This window comes from Procambarus clarkii, chromosome 80 (genome assembly GCF_040958095.1).
Source record: "Procambarus clarkii isolate CNS0578487 chromosome 80, FALCON_Pclarkii_2.0, whole genome shotgun sequence".
Lineage (NCBI taxonomy): Eukaryota > Metazoa > Arthropoda > Malacostraca > Decapoda > Cambaridae > Procambarus > Procambarus clarkii.
This window is the reverse complement of record NC_091229.1, coordinates 24,359,492-24,374,945: the sequence shown is the minus strand read 5'-3', so window position 1 is coordinate 24,374,945 and position 15,454 is coordinate 24,359,492. Positions and strand designations below refer to the sequence as shown.

General features: G+C 46.2%; 1 protein-coding gene across 4 annotated transcripts in view; it reads left to right on the top strand.

Annotated features, from left to right (window-relative positions):
* The window catches only part of LOC123746341 (paternally-expressed gene 3 protein), a 218,944-nt gene that overhangs the window by 131,740 nt on the left and 71,750 nt on the right, over window positions 1–15,454 (top strand). The window contains exon 1 of one of the 4 annotated variants that reach the window (XM_045727793.2): window positions 14,880–15,354. The exons of the other annotated variants lie outside the window; for them this stretch is intronic. The gene's annotated coding sequence lies outside the window, so the exon portion shown is untranslated. Of the gene's footprint in view, window positions 1–14,879; window positions 15,355–15,454 lie in introns of those variants that run through there. 4 annotated transcript variants of the gene reach the window in all.

Here is a 15,454-nt window from a genome sequence, read left to right as displayed (position 1 = left end):
AAGCTGCAGGCGTCATGTTGAATTACTCAAGCTGCTGGCGTCATGTTGAATTACTCAAGCTGCAGGCGTCATGTTGAATTACTCAAGCTGCTGGCGTCATGTTGAATTACTCAAGCTGCTGGCGTCATGTTGAATTACTCAAGCTGCAGGCGTCATGTTGAATTACTCAAGCTGCTGGCGGCATGTTGAATTACTCAAGCTGCAGGCGTCATGTTGAATTACTCAAGCTACAGGCGTCATGTTGAATTACTCAAGGTACAGGCGTCATGTTGAATTACTCAAGCTACAGGCGTCATGTTGAATTACTCAAGCTGAAGGCGTCATGTTGAATTACTCAAGCTACAGGCGGCATGTTGAATTACTCAAGCTACAGGCGTCGTGTTGAATTACTCAAGCTGCTGGCGTCATGTTGAATTACTCAAGCTTCAGGCGTCATGTTGAATTACTCAAGCTGAAGGCGTCATGTTGAATTACTCAAGCTACAGGCGTCATGTTGAATTACTCAAGCTGCTGGCGTCATGTTGAATTACTCAAGCTTCAGGCGGCATGTTGAATTACTCAAGCTACAGGCGTCGTGTTGAATTACTCAAGCTGCTGGCGTCATGTTGAATTACTCAAGCTTCAGGCGTCGTGTTGAATTACTCAAGCTACAGGCGTCATGTTGAATTACTCAAGCTACAGGCGTCATGTTGAATTACTCAATTCCAGAGCTTCAGAAGGTGTGGACTCCCAGACCCCCGAGAACATCTTAACGACCACCACAACCTCCTGAAACACCATTAACTGTCTCAAGCACAACTTGGTAAACATAATCAGGTATTTTTAATATTCCCGACATTTTGTAATTATCTCAGACTCCGTTTTTGCCGAGATAAAGAATTTCACTCCTACCTTGTCATGAATCGGACGGGCGTCTCCGGTCACCGGGTTCGACTCCCGGGGCAAGGATGGCTCTCTGCTCACGGTTTCCGTAGCGGTAAATTGCCAGTTGGGCGATAGACAACTGTTGTGGTTAATTTCTGGAGGGTAAACGTTGCTTTAAGTGGATCTCTAGGAACCTAAAATGCTTCATATCCTCGAATATTCGAACGAAACTATGCTTGTTGGGCGGTTAGGGCCCTGGAGGCGACAGTTAGGGTCCTGGAGGCGACAGTTAGGGCTTTGGAGGCGACAGTTAGGGTCCTGGAGGCGACAGTTAAGGCTCTGGAGGCGACAGTTAGGGTCCTGGAGGCGACAGTTAGGGCTTTGGAGGCGACAGTTAGGGTCCTGGAGGCGACAGTTAGGGCTCTGGAGGCGACAGTTAGGGTCCTGGAAGAGGCAGTTAGGGCCCTGGAGGCGGCAGTTAGGGCCCTGGAGGCGACAGTTAGGGTCCTGGAGGCGACAGTTAGGGTCCTGGAAGAGGCAGTTAGGGCCCTGGAGGCGGCAGTTAGGGCCCTGGAGGCGACAGTTAGGGTCCTGGAGGCGACAGTTAGGGCCCTGGAGGCGACAATTAGGGCCCTGGAGGCGACAGTTAGGGTCCTGGAAGAGGCAGTTTAGGGCCCTGGAGGCGACAGTTAGGGTCCTGGAAGAGGCAGTTAGGGCCCTGGAGGCGACAGTTAGGGCCCTGGAGGCGACAGTTAGGGTCCTGGAGGCGACAGTTAGGGCCCTGGAGGCGACAGTTAGGGTCCTGGAGGCGACAGTTAGGGTCCTGGAGGCGACAGTTAGGGTCCTGGAGGCGACAGTTAGGGCCCTGGAGGCGACAGTTAGGGCCCTGGAGGCGACAGTTAGGGTCCTGGAAGAGGCAGTTAGGGCCCTGGAGGCGACAGTTAGGGCCCTGGAGGCGACAGTTAGGGTCCTGGAGGCGACAGTTAGGGCCCTGGAGGCGACAGTTAGGGCCCTGGAGGCGACAGTTAGGGTCCTGGAGGCGACAGTTAGGGTCCTGGAAGAGGCAGTTAGGGCCCTGGAGGCAACAGTTAGGGCCCTGGAGGCGACAGTTAGGGTCCTGGAGGCGACAGTTAGGGCCCTGGAGGCGACAGTTAGGGTCCTGGAAGAGACAGTTAGGGTCCTGGAAGAGGCAGGAACCGTGCCACTGTGTTATCTTGCTAGAGAAGGAACTGTTAATTAGGCTTGCTGGTGAAGGTAGAGCGTCTGCGGTAAACAGCTTCACGGTGAGGCCGGTCCACCGCCGGTCCACCACCGGTACACCGCCGGTCCACCGCCCGCCAGATGCTTGGCCACACCGACCTCAGACCGTTCCCTCGACTGGCCACTCCGTAAACAAATAACTGTTCTTGTATAACCAAAGGCTTACCACTCTAAGCTATAGAGGCGTCGACGGTCCGGTGTTCGTAGGGGTCACAAATACGTCGCTTTTTTAGCGATGGGGCAAATGGAACATGAAATGGGACACATGTGACGAACCCCATCCCGCTCAGAGGACACCTGTTGGACGAGTGTGGACACCCCTGGCGCCAGAGGACACCAGCTGGACGAGTGTGGACACCCCTGGCGCCAGAGGACACCAGCTGGACGAGTGTGGACACCCCTGGCGCCAGAGGACACCAGCTGGACAAGTGTGGACACCCCTGGCGCCAGAGGACACCAGCTGGACAAGTGTGGACACCCCTGGCGCCAGAGGACACCAGCTGGACAAGTGTGGACACCCCAGGCGTCAGAGGACACCAGCTGGACAAGTGTGGACACCCCTGGCGCCAGAGGACACCAGCTGGACAAGTGTGGACACCCCAGGCGCCAGAGGACACCAGCTGGACAAGTGTGGACACCCCTGGCGCCAGAGGACACCAGCTGGACAAGTCTGGACACCCCAGGCGTCAGAGGACACCAGCTGGACAAGTGTGGACACCCCAGGTGTCAGAGGACACCAGCTGGACAAGTGTGGACACCCCAGGCGCCAGAGGACACCAGCTGGACAAGTGTGGACACCCCAGGCGCCAGAGGACACCAGCTGGACAAGTGTGGACACCCCAGGTGCCAGAGGACACCAGCTGGACGAGTGTGGACACCCCAGGCGCCAGAGGACACCAGCTGGATGAGTCTGGACACCCCCTGGCACCAGAGGACACCAGCTGGACAAGTGTGGACACCCCTGGCACCAGAGGACACCAGCTGGATGAGTCTGGACACCCCTGGCACCAGAGGACACCAGCTGGACAAGTGTGGACACCCCTGGCACCAGAGGACACCAGCTGGATGAGTCTGGACACCCCTGGCGCCAGAGGACACCAGCTGGATGAGTCTGGACCACCAGTAACACCAGGAGCACGAGCGGCGTGCAATCAACTCACAGACAGTTGAGCAAATGTCGTTACGTTACGTGCGTCGTAACGTAACGCAAAAGTCGTTATGAAACGACCGTGAAGGTCGTCTTTCCGCGGCCCTCCAAGGAAGCAAGAGCAACGTGCCCAAGTCCCACTTGGAGACAGCTGTGACTGGCCGACCCCTATCTCTCAACCCGGTACAGAAGTCACACTCTCCGTGCAGAGATCTAACCGGAAAACCGGCTGGTCTCAGCGGTCCGGGCAGCAGAGGAGGAATGCGACCACCGAGCGCAGCAGGAGCCAGATGTTCCCTCAGCGTTGAGGGTGAAGCAGGGCGCTCGGACACCATACTGTCGTCTGGACAGGAATGTGGGAAGGAGGTCGCCCTTAACCACATCCAGGTCTTCAGGACCGCCTCTCCGGGCTCAATCGTGTCACCATTTCACGTTTTGACCTCAGACAACAGTTATTTGCGCCACGATTCCCTTCTTCCCCCTCCACCCCCCCCCCCTCCGTCCTATCCCAAGTCCATATTCTGACCCCTTCCCAGTGCTGTATAGTCGTACTGGCTTGGCGCTTTCCCCCTGATGGTTCCCCTTCCCTTGCACCACGTGGTGTGTGTTGACCAAATGTTTCTGTACGAGCCCGTCCTCCAAAGATGGGGAGGTAGATATAACAGCCCCATAAGTGCAATTATGTACTATGTATTACAGTCAGGAAATGTACTTATTACACTTAGTATTAAAACGTACTGTCAATTCGGAGGATGGGTTGTTCTGTACACTATAATGGAATACATTTGTTGTGAAACTTAAAAAAAAAATTCCCTGTGTCTCAGACCCCCGGTGTTTGTCTCCCCTGCAAGGGCTTAATTCTCTACTAGATTGTTAGTTGGTTAGTGTGCTGCTGTGGTCATAACTGCCACGGTTATAGTACGACATGTATAGTGTGGGATACATTCTATACAGGGCAAAAAAATCCTAACATTTTCAGTATAGTTATTCTGTGAGAAGTGTCTAAATGTACTCACCTAGTTGTGCTCACATATTTGTGCTTGCGGGCTCTTTGGTCCCGCCTCTCAACCGTCAATCAACTGGTGTATAAATTCTTGAGCCTACTGGACTCTATCATATCTACATTTAAGAACGTAAGAACAAAGGTACCTGCAGAAGGGCTATTGGCTCATTCGAGACAGCTCCTATTTATAACCACCCAATCCCACTCATATGCATGTCCAACCCACGCTTGAAACACTCGAGGGACCCCACCTCCACCACGATAAGCGGTAATTGGTTCCACAAATCAACAACTCTGTTACCGAACCAGTATTTACCCCAGTCTTTCCTAAATCTAAACTTATCCAATTCATCTCCATTGTTTCGTGTTCTGAAATTTGAAACTGTGTATGGAGTCAGCCTCCACCACATCACTGCCTAATGCATTTTATTTACTAACTACTCTGACACTGAAAAAAATTCTTTCTAATGTCTCTGTGGCTCATTTGGGTACTAAGTTCCCACCTGTGTCCTCTTGTTCGTGTTCCACCCGTGTACTGACCAAATGTGCACTGCTTTATTGATTCATAAGGTGCTATATTGTCTGCCCGGCTTGGCGCCTTCTTGTCAAAATTACTTACACATTTTATATATCCATTTGTGGGAAAATTGTCAACAAATTGATGGAGAGGCTTCTTCTTCAATTGTATGACTAATTCCGTTATAAAAATATTTTCATTTTATTTCATACAAATTATTAAAATTTGTAACCTAAACTTTACTACTTGTTTGTACACTTTTGATATAGTTTTAAATGAAATAATTAATGCGATCATAGTAAAATTACTAGAGAGAAATATTCCCACTGTGATATGATCATTAACTGGAGCTACCATGACAAGGACAGATAGACAGGCCTTCTGAAGTGTGCTCCAGTCTCAAGTGTCTTATATATGTTTATATATATATATATATATATATATATATATATATATATATATATATATATATATATATATATATATATATATATATATATATATATATATATATATATATATATATAAAGTATTCAAGGGGTTTCTTTAATCCAAGAGTCATCTTCAGACAGTCCTCGGGCAAGATGGTCGTCTTGGTCGTGATAATTGTTGCGTTTCTCATTAGAGCTGTCATCTCTTCCTAGGAGTCCAGTTGACCACATTTAGACGACCAAAATTAAAACGTCCCAAAATGAGACATGTGACCACGGTAATCACTGCATTAGTAACGCATGAGGTAACAGGTTTTCTGGTAACGCTCTCAAAATACGTGGCCAATCACATCCAATCGGAGGCGAGGCGACACGTGGCACTCTGTGGTTGGTCGATGTCAGCCAACCGCAGGTGGTAGGTCGTCCACGGCTCTCTTACATTGGTTGCCAGAACACAAGAGGTGAGGCCTATAATCAGCATGAGTGAATATGTGCATCTTTCATTCCCTGACAATTGAACTCTTGCCTTACAAGGAGTGGTTGGCGCATGTTGGCGTGCGCGCGATGCTCGGGCGCTCTTACAGGTCATTTTGACGACGTGGACTTAATAAGAGCGTTGATAGACATGTTGGTATCTCTTAATTATCTCTGAGGGCTCGCTTGCACTCGTCACGCTGGCTCACGCTGGCATTTATTACTGCATGCTGAGTGTGTGTATGTGGACTCACCTAGTGGTGCTTGCGGGGGTTGAGCTCTGGCTCTTTCGGCCCGGCTCTCAACGGTCAATCAATCAACTGATTTTTTTTCCACACACACACACTCGTACTGTGTGTGTGTGTACTCGGACCTATCCTGTTTCTGATATACGTAAATGATCTCCCGGAGGGTATAGACTCATTCCTCTCAATGTTTGCTGATGACGCCAAAATTATGAGAAGGATTAAGCCAGAGGACAGCTTGAGGCTTCAAGGAGACCTGGACAAGCTGAAGGAATGGTCGAACAAATGGTTGTTAGAGTTTAACCCAAGCAAATGTAATGTAATGAAGATAGGTGTAGGGAGCAGGAGATCAGATACAAGGTATCATTTGGGAGATGAAAAAAAATCGAGAGTCAGAGAGAGAGAGAGGCCTGGGGGTTGATATCATGCCAGACCTGTCCACTAAAGCTCATATCATGAGGGATAACATCAGCGGCATATGCCAAGTTGGCTAACATAAGAATAGCCATTAGAAACTTGTGTAAGGAATCTTTCAGAACTTTGTATACCACATATGTCAGACCAATCCTGGAGAATGCGGCTACAGCATGGAGTCCATATCTAGTCAAGCATAAGACTAAACTTGAAAAGGTTCAAAGATTTGCCACCAGACTACTACCCGAGCTGAGAGGTATGAGCAACGAGGAGAGACTACAGGAATTAAACCTCACGTTACTTTGAGACAGAAGAGTTAGATGGGACATGGTCACCACATAGAAGATTCACAGAGGAATTGATAGGGTAGATAAAGACAGACTATTTAACACAAGGGGCACACGCACTAGTGGACACAGGTGGAAACTGAGTGCCCAAATGAGTCATAGAGACGTTAGAAAGAATTTTTTTCAGTGTCAGAGTAGTAGAGAAATGGAATGCACTAGGAAGTTATGTGGTGGAGGCTGACTCCATACACAGCTTCAAGTGTAGATATGATAGAGCCCAATAAGCTCAGGAATCTGTACACCAGTTGATTGACAATTGAGAGGCGGGACCAATGAGCCAGAGCTCAACCTCCGCAAGCACAACTAGGTAAGTACAACTAGGTAAGTACATAGTAAACATCCCGTAGCAACTATCTAACTCCCAGGTACCTAATTTACTGCTAGGTGAACAGGGATATCAGGGTAAAACAAACTCTGCCCATTTGTTTGCGCCTTCGCCGAGGATCAATCTCTGGACCCTATGAGTACGAAACCCGAGCGCAGTCCACTCAGCCGTCAGGCCCCGTGTGTGCATGTGTACTCACCTAGTTGCGCTTGCGGGGGCTGAGCTTTGGCTCTTTGTGTGTGTGTGTGTGTGCGTGCGTGCGTGCGTGCGTGCAGGATAGAGCATGTGTTTCTAGCGACACGAGTTTCTACAATTATTAGTGTATTCCAATGGTGATTCGTTGTTGTTTTTGATATACAGGCGATGAGTCACAATAACGTGGCTGAAGTATGTTGACCAGACCACACACTAGAAATTGAAGGGACGACGACGTTTCGGTCCGTCCTGGACCATTCTCAAGTCGAAACGTCGTCGTCCCTTCAATTTCTAGTGTGTGGTCTGGTCAACATGTTTTTGATATGATACGAGCACTTTATTTTGTTGAGTTATCTGTGACTATATCTGTATATGATCCATTCCAATTATTACAACTTTTACATTGATGAGGTTCTGTCACACTCCTTAATTGTGACTCTTTTCTCTCTGTGGTTGCCATCGGTCTCCTTGTCTCACTGTTCCTCACTTCGAACATTACCTCTCTGCTCGACCATTTCATGTTAGAATCTTGTACGGTGTTGTCATGTCTGTTCTATTCTTTCCTTCCTCCAGTGAGGTGAGACACCGTTCCCTCAGACTTTCTGCATAGCTCAGGAATGAGCTATGTTGCATATCTCATGATCGTTTTCTAACATTGTTTCTTGTTTATATGGGTGTTCCATACCGGGGCTGCATACTCAGCAGTGTCTGACGTAGGTTGCATACAGCAGTTGGACAGCTCATGCGTCCCAAATTTATGAATTTTATCATGAAGTGGCTTATTGGGCGAAGTTATTCTGTTGACGAGCGCCCCTTGTGATGGAAGGGGAGTTGTCACTCTTATCAAATCATTATTTTTTCATTTTTGTTTTTTGAAGTGGAATGCTGTTTATTTTTCACTGTGTAGGGTATATGGGGGTCTTCTCCTCCCTCCTGTTCCCATCTTCTTAACCTCACATTTGTCTGGGTTAAACGTTAGTGTCCTTATTGAGACCACGTCTGGCGAGTGTTGGGTTTATTCTTCACTGTATCAGAGTCCTGTGAACCACATCCATGTGGGGTCCTGGGTACCTCCTTGTTCTTGTGGCACCTCATTGTTCTTGTGGCACCTCATTGTTCTTGTGGCACCTCATTGTTCTTGTGGCACCTCCTTGTTCTTGTGGCACCTCATTGTTCTTGTGGCACCTCATTGTTCTTGTGGCATCTGCTTGTTCTTGTGGCACCTCATTGTTCTTGTGGCACCTCCTTGTCCTTGTGGCACCTCATTGTTCTTGTGGCACCTCCTTGTTCTTGTGGCACCTCATTGTTCTTGTGGCACCTCCCAATATATATATATATATATATATATATATATATATATATATATATATATATATATATATATATATATATATATATATATATATATAATGTTTACAATCAACTACATTACACAATATATACATGTTTCAATTTGCGAATTTGTCATTCCAACTTGTGCATACTCCAGCATGCTGGTGCGTGGGGCGGCCAAGGATACGGCTTCAAACCCATTGTATGGCGGCAATATTGTCCCACTGGTTTCTAATGTACACAGGACAGTTCTTGTATGAAGAGAGTTTGTGACCCCTCTGTCTCTCTCCTCTCATACTGCTACCACCTTGTCGTTCAACACTAATGCTTTGATTATGCACACTTTCCCTTCGGTTAATAAATTTTGATTTCGGGAGGAAAACTGCGCTCCTCCAGGTTTTTTCCTCTAACCTCCTTCTAATTAGACTTTCTTGTAACTTGCATCTGGTACTTAGTGGTGACACTTGTCAGTAGTTAAGTGGCTCTCAAGTTGTTGTTGTTTTAGATTCAGCTGCAGCAGCACGGGCTATGGTGAACCCGTTGTACTTACTTAGCCCAGATGGGCTTTGGATAGGCTCTCAAATTTTTATCCTTTCTAATATATTGATACCACACTACCCACTTCCCTAATCTCTGGCGGTGTAATTCTTCTCATTTCTAGTGAGGAGAAAACTCTAGCACAGGGTCCACACAGGGTTGCTGCTAACTCCTTTAGTATCCAGGGTGGTATATTACCTGGACCTAAAGTTTCCGATTTTTCCAGCTGCTCTGTTATTGTATTCAGGACATAAGAAGCTCTCTGAAGGACTACGAGCATCAGCCTTGATCTTGAAGGACGGCGGCTTCCGTTGACCGCTTACTGGAGCCATGAAAAGAGTCCCCCGTTAGAAAACGGTTCCGTACAACAGCAGTCTGAACCTTTTGTCCAACGGAATCGTATAAATGTGATAGTGTGGTGGTGATGGTGAGGACATTGGTGATGATGACGTTATTTATGATGACGACATTGGTGTTATCTGTGATGATGTGGATGGTGATGTTGATGACACTGACGATGATGGTGACTGAATATGTAATCTGATGGGTAGGATAATTGGGGATGGTGAGGTCGTTCGTGATGATAGGGGGTGATGGTGAAGAGGACAGTGAAAATGTTGATTGTGATGGCGGCACTTGAGATGACTGTGCCAACAGAGATGATATCCTTCACCATCCTGATAACCGCATATATTGTCTTTTTATAAGGCCTATTAGTTACCCCTGACGGAATGGGCATGATATTTCTCTAGACAAAAATAAATAATGTTTTCGGTCTCTCTATTATATATATATATATATATATATATATATATATATATATATATATATATATATATATATATATATATATATATATATATATATATGTCGTACCTAGTAGCCAGAACTCACTTCTCAGCCTACTATGCAAGGCCCGATTTGCCTATTAAGCCAAGTTTTCATGAATTAATTGTTTTTCGACTACCTAACCTACCTAACCTAACCTAACCTAACTTTTTCGGCTACCTAACCTAACCTAACCTATAAAGATAGGTTAGGTTAGGTTAGGTAGGGTTGGTTAGGTTCGGTCATATATCTACGTCAATTTTAACTACAATAAAAAAAATTGACCTCATACATAATGAAATGAGTAGCTTTATCATTTCATAAGAAAAAAATTAGAGAAAATATATTAATTCAGAAAAACTTGGCTTATTAGGCAAATCGGGCCTTGCATAGTAGGCTGATAAGTGCGTTCTGGCTATTAGGTACGACATATATATATATATATATATATATATATATATATATATATATATATATATATATATATATATATATATATATATATATATATATTATAGCACAAAAGTACAAAAGGCTTCCTTTTGTACCTTTCTTGCTAAAACCTGTAATCCACAACTCCCAAGTGCACTCACACACACACACACACACACACACACACACACACACACACACACACACACACACACACACACACACACACTCACACACACACACACACACACACACGCCAGCAGCGGATATCCGGTCACGTCCTGGAAGACCCTCTGAGTGCCTCCGGACGGACACAAATTCCTCGTACTCCAGACCGGCCGTAATCCAATTCTAAAACCAACCCAACCTTACCCAACCTTACCCAACCTTACCCCAACTTTACCCCAACCTTACCCCAACCTTACCCCAACTTTACCCCAACCTTACCCCAACCTAACCCAACATAACTTAACCTAATCCAACCTAGCGTGACGCAGGACAACCTAACCCAACATAACTTAACCTAATCTAACCTAATCCAACCTAGCCTGACGCAGAACAACCTAACCTGGCGTGTTAGAAGGCTTTGACAATCGGGAATTGAGCCCGGTCAAGCTGCCGTGTTTATGATATGATCACACACCATTTCCGGCCCCTAGAGATTTGGCCCATCCTGGCTTCCCACAGTGGTGCCAGTGGTGCCAGCAGTGCCAGTGGTGCCAGCAGTGCCAGTGGTGCCAGCAGTGCCAGTGGTGCCAGCAGTGCCAGTGGTGCCAGCAGTGCCAGTGGTGCCAGCAGTGCCAGTTTGTGTCAGCAGTGCCAGTTTGTGTCAGCAGTGCCAGTGGTGCCAGTGGTGCCAGCAGTGCCAGTTTGTGTCAGCAGTTGGCTCTTCACTCTGAGGATGGTTATGTGGGGTTGTGTTTTGTGAGTATATAGCGGTTAGTTTTATGAGTTTGAAACTAATAATAATAATAAAAATAATAATAATAATAATAATAATTAATATAAATATTATAAAGAAAACAATTTGGACTGTTAATTATGGCCAGAACATTGTAAGTGTTCATCCTCACATTATATGAACTCTTGCCGGATGTTAAGTGTTAAAAACGGAGGTGCCAAAGACCTGTATATTATGAGGATGTCTAATGTTCAGTTAGATACTGACGTTATTGTGTTCGTGAGGGGCTGTAGCACTCCAGGTTGCAATGGTTTTGACCATATGGTGGTAAAGTTGACTAAGGTGCATCTGGGAACATCCCGTGGGGTAGGTTCGAACCCTGATCAAGGCCTCATCATCATCTGCATCAGGTGTCTTCAGAGGTGTATGTAACTCTTGTAAACAACAGGTGTTTTTGGTTTGTTTTGTCACGGCGTCGGAGATATTATAAATACCGTGGCTCAGTAGGCTGCGTGCGCTAATCTCGTGGCACGCAAATTGAGCATTTATGGCAACGGTGAATAGCGACTGTTTTGTGCCATGATCAGCGGAAGTGATGGGACCGTAAGTTTATGCAATTATATGATTAAATTTGTACACACGCACACACACACACACACACACATACACACAGGGCCTCGTAGCCTGGTGGATAGCGCGCAGGACTCATAATTCTATGGCGCGGGTTCGATTCCCGCACGAGGCAGAAACAAATGGGCAAAAGTTTCTTTCACCCTAAGTGCCCCTGTTACCTAGCAGTAAATAGGTACCTGGGAGTTAGTCAGCTGTCACGGGCTGCTTCCTGGGGTGTGTGTGTGTGTGGTGTGGAAAAAAAAAAAAAGTAGTTAGTAAACAGTTGATTGACAGTTGAGAGGCGGGCCGAAAGAGCAAAGCTCAACCCCCGCAAAAACACAACTAGTAAACACACACACACACACACACACACACACACACACACACACACACACACACACACACACACACACACACACACACACACAAAGACAAACTCTTCAGCACGGGTGGGACACGAACAAGGGGACACCGGTGGAAACTTAGTACCCAGATGAGTCACAGAGACGTTAGAAAGAATTTTTTCAGTGTCAGAGTAGTTAATAAATGGAATGCATTAGGCAGTGATGTGGTGGAGGCTGACTCCATACACAGTTTCAAATGTAGATATGATAGAGCCCAGTAGGCTCAGGAATCTATACACCAGTTGATTGACAGTTGAGAGGCGGGACCAAAGAGCCAAAGCTCAACCCCCGCAAGCACAATTAGGTGAGTACACACACACAAACACACTATCCCATCACCATTCAACATTACTTCCAGGGAACCCTATGAAATAAAACAAATACTAATTGTCCATCAGCAAAATACCAGTACAAACAAGTAAACAATCAAAACAATCACAAACCTCACAGATGTGTCTGTCTAACACACGCAAAAAACACACGCAACATGTGCAGATCTTAAGATAACTGAACAAAAATACATTAACCTTCGTCAGTCACTGAGCTGCATTGATCACCTCGGTGGTGTGTTCGGAAGAAATACAGACGTTCAAATACTACGTGATACAAGGGGGGGGGGGGGGGGGTTCTGAACCCGGGGTTTAGAACCCCCCCCCCCTTAGTGGGGAGGGGGGACCAAATAATGGAAGGGGGGGGGGGATGGAAACAAATAATATAACCATAGGACTCGATTTCTAAACAATTAATAACAATCATAACTGGTTAGATGGTTGATTGATTGTTGATTGATTTAGTGTAAGTTGACCAACACTTGGTTATACCCGACCAACACTTGGTTATACTCGACCAACATTTGGTTACACCCGACCAACACTTGGTTATACCCGACCAACACTTGGTTATACCCGACCAACACTTGGTTGCACCCGACCAACACTTGGTTATACCCGACCAACACTTGGTTATACTCGACCAACACTTGGTTACACCCGACCAACACTTGGTTATACCCGACCAACACTTGGTTACACCCGACCAACACTGGGTTACACCCGACCAACACTTGGTTACACCCGACCAACACTTGGTTACACCCGACCAACACTTGGTTATACCCGACCAACACTTGGTTACACCCGACCAACACTTGGTTACACCCGACCAACACTTGGTTACACCCGACCAACACTTGGTTACACCCGACCAACACTTGGTTACACCCGACCAACACTTGGTTACACCCGACCAACACTTGGTTACACCCGACCATCTTCCAGACCAAGACAACCTCCGACCAACTTCCTCAGCCATCATTATAACACAGGAGATGGGAAAGCTGCAATAGACCTATTGTCCCATGGGACACCTTACTTCATCCTCACTCTTGATTATATATTCATTTGCAACAGCTTAATTGTGTTCACTTCTACTCTGCCTTTGGAAATGTTGTCAAGCGCCAAGGGAACGCATCTCTTAGCTTCAGGTCATAAGAAAACTGTAAAACGAACTTTGGAGAGTTAATTTTTCAACTTTCTTTTCAAGTGAAGAACATGAGACATAGAGAAAGGATTTCATACAATTTTTCATCTCTCCCTTTCTGTCACATTTAAAAACGTATGTGTACTACAGAGACTGCTACCAATATATAAATATATAAAAATAAATATGAATATATATATATATATATATGTATATATATATGTATATATATATATATATATATATATATATATATATATATATATATATATATATATATATATATATATATATATATATACAAATATTTATAAATATATATGAATATATTTAAAAATATATAAATATATATAAATATCTTGTTGCAAATCTTAGTATTTTTTTCAATCTTGGTTGTTATGCTTCACAAGGTGCGGGTTCCATACCGGTGCTGCATATTCCTGTATTGGTCTAACAAATGTTGTGTAGCTTGCTATTAAAGAGTCATGATTTAGGTGTCAAAATGACGTTCTTATAGTTACCAGCGTCCCATATGTTGCTGTTGTTATCCTGTGTGTGTGTGTGTGTGTGTGTGTGTGTGTGTGTGTGTGTGTGTGTGTGTGTGTGTGTGTGTGTGTGTGTGTGAAGATGTTTGCGTGCGTGTGCAAGTGCTTGGCTCCTGATCCTATTCTTGTGGGTGATCCTGGTGTGCCCTGGGGTCCTCCCTGTACACCTGCTGGTCCCCTGGAGCGGTTCCTGGGGGCTCACCCCCACCCTCCTTCACCCTTCCACGCTCCCCCACCCCCTCTCCCTCCCCCCAAACACCCAACAGCCTCACCCCACACCATCCATGTTTACGTTCAAACAGTACTTTTCTTGACCGCACGGAAAAGAACTAACCGGACATAACACCTGAAATTCGTCAAGTACTGTGGCCGTACGATCTCCCGAAGTGAATAGTGGCAGAGAAATGTATTCTGGGAAGGAGGAAGTGAAAACGGTTGACCTCATATATACACCTCGAAAGGAGCCGAGCGAAAGCTTATGGTGTTACAGGCGGCGACGAAGGCTTGTGGGTCTGGCCGGGGTGAACCGTCGAGCGACTGGGCTCACTGGAGGCGGTTCTGTCAGACAGTTAGTGACCGGCCACCGTCTTGGGCGGACGCCTCGTGCTCTCTCTCTCTCCTTCTGTCCCTCGCGCACACACACACAAGTCCGCCCGCCCTGGCAGTCCTATAGCCCCTAGCCAGGTGGATTGGTACACACGCACTTACATATGTATATATACACATACTAGTGTATACTTAGATCAAATCGATGGTCGTTTTGGGGAGTCGCCAATCACATAAGAATGAACAAATTCACTGATGTTTGTACCACGGAATTCTGGTGAATGAAAGGTGTTGCAAGTTGCAGTATCTCGCGTACAGCAGTGACCTTCACTGCCTCGCCTGCAACAGTGTCTTCCTTGAGTGAACCATTGACCCGAGTGCTGACCATCGCGCGGATTGCTGCTCCAGGATTTGCGTTACAGGATCTTTTAACGATCTTCAGCCGTGGCCAGCCTCGTTACAGTGCCCCTTGAAGCCTGTTAACTGCCAGCTACACTTCAACACGCTGTATAGGAGGTAAGTGTGACTGTCTCTACCCTGCTTCTTGATTGTTAGGGAGTGTTTGGCTTTGTTTGGACTGTTTTATCTTGCTTTGGCTCCGTTCTTTCTTTGTTTG